Below are 2,146 nucleotides of genomic sequence, written 5' to 3' on the forward strand. Positions count from 1 at the left end.
CCATCATCGTGTCTTCATGAAGTTGTCACGCCAATGACTACTTCTACTTCTATGGCTAACACGTTTAGCAATAAAGTAAAGTAATTTACATGGTGTTCTTCAATGACACGCAGGTCATACAAAAAATAAAGACAACTCCTATGGCTCCTGCCGGTTGTCATACTCATCGACATGCAAGTCGTGATTCCTATTACAAGAACATGATCTCATACATCACAATATATCATTCATCATTCATCACAACTTCTGGCCATATCACATCACATGACAATTGCTGCAAAAACAAGTTAGACGTCCTCTAATTGTTGTTGCATCTTTTACGTGGCTGCAATTGGGTTCTAGCAAGAACGTTTTCTTACCTACGAATAACCACAACGTGATTTTGTCAACTTCTATTAAACCTTCATAAGGACCCTTTTCGTCGAATCCGCTCCAACTAAAGTGGGAGAGACAGACACCCGCTAGCCACCTTATGCAACTAGTGCATGTCAGTCGGTGGAACCTATCTCACGTAAGCGTACGTGTAAGGTCGGTCCGGGCGGCTTCATCCCACAATACCGCTGAAGCAAAATAAGACTAGTAGCGGCAAGCAAGTTGACAAGATCTACGCCCACAACAAAATTGTGTTCTACTCGTGCAATAGAGAACTACGCATAGACCTAGCTCATGATGCCACTATTGGGGAACGTTGCAGAAAATAAAAATTTTCCTACGGTTTCACCAAGATCCATCTATGAGTTCATCTAAGCAACGAGTGATAGGAGAGAGATTGCATCTACATACCACTTGTAGATCGCGTGCGAAAGCGTTCGAGAGAACGGGGTTGAGGTAGTCGTTCTGGTCGTGATCCTATCACCGGAGATCCTAGCGCCAAACGGACGGCACCTTCGCGTTCAACACACGTACAGTCAGCGTGGCGTCTCCTCCGTCTTGATCCAGCAAGGGGGAAGGAGAGGTTGATGAAGATCCAGCAGCACAACGGCGTGGTGGTAGATGCAGCAGAACTCCGGCAGGGCTTCGCCAAGCTACTGCGGGAGGAGGAAGAGGTGTAGCAGGGGGAGGGAGGCGCCAAAACTTAGGGTGCGGCTGCCCTCCCTCCCCCCTCCTTTATATAGGCCCCCAGGGGGGCACCGGCCCCTGGAGATTGAATCTCCAAGGGGGGGCGGCGGCCAGGGGGTGGAGTGCCCCCCAAAGCAAGTGGTGCGCCCCCCACCCTAGGGTTTCCAACGCTAGGCGCAGGGGGGGGGGGGAAGGGGGGGCGCACCAGCCCACTAGGGGCTGGTTCCCCTCCCACTTCAGCCCACGGGGCCCTCCGGGATAGGTGGTCCCACCCGGTGGACCCCCGGGACCCTTCCGGTGGTCCCGGTACAATACCGGGTGACCCCGAAACTTTCTTGATGGCCGAAACAACACTTCTTATATATAATTCTTTACCTCCGGACCATTCCGGAACTCCTCGTGACGTCCGGGGTCTCATCCGGGACTCCGAACAACATTCGGTTTGATGCATACAGCATCATTCATACAACCCTAGCGTCACCGAACCTTAAGTGTGTAGACCCTACGGGTTCGGGAGACATGCAGACATGACCGAGACGGCTCTCCGGTCAATAACCAACAGCGGGATCTGGATACCCATGTTGGCTCCCACATACTCCTCGATGATCTTATCGGATGAACCACGATGTCGAGGATTCAAGCAACCCCGTATACTATTCCCTTTGTCAGATGGTATGTTACTTGCCCGAGATTCGATCGTCGGTATCCAAATACCTCGTTCAATCTCATTGCCGGCAAGTCACTTTACTCGTACCGTAACGCATGATCCCATAACCAGACACTTGGTCACTTTGAACTCATTATGATGATGCACTACCGAGTGGGCCCAGTGATACCTCTCCGTTATACGGAGTGACAAATCCCAGTCTCGATCCGTGTCAACCCAACAGACACTTTCGGAGATACCTGTAGTGCACCTTTATAGTCACCCAGTTACGTTGTGACGTTTGGTACACCCAAAGCACTCCTACGGTATCCGGGAGTTACACGATCTCATGGTCTAAGGAAGATATACTTGACATAGGAAAAGCTCTAGCAAAACGAACTACACGATCTTGTGCTATGCTTAGAATTGGGTCTTGTCCAT

The sequence above is a fragment of the Triticum aestivum genome, chromosome 3B (genome assembly GCF_018294505.1).
Source record: "Triticum aestivum cultivar Chinese Spring chromosome 3B, IWGSC CS RefSeq v2.1, whole genome shotgun sequence".
NCBI classification, from domain to species: Eukaryota; Viridiplantae; Streptophyta; class Magnoliopsida; order Poales; family Poaceae; genus Triticum; species Triticum aestivum.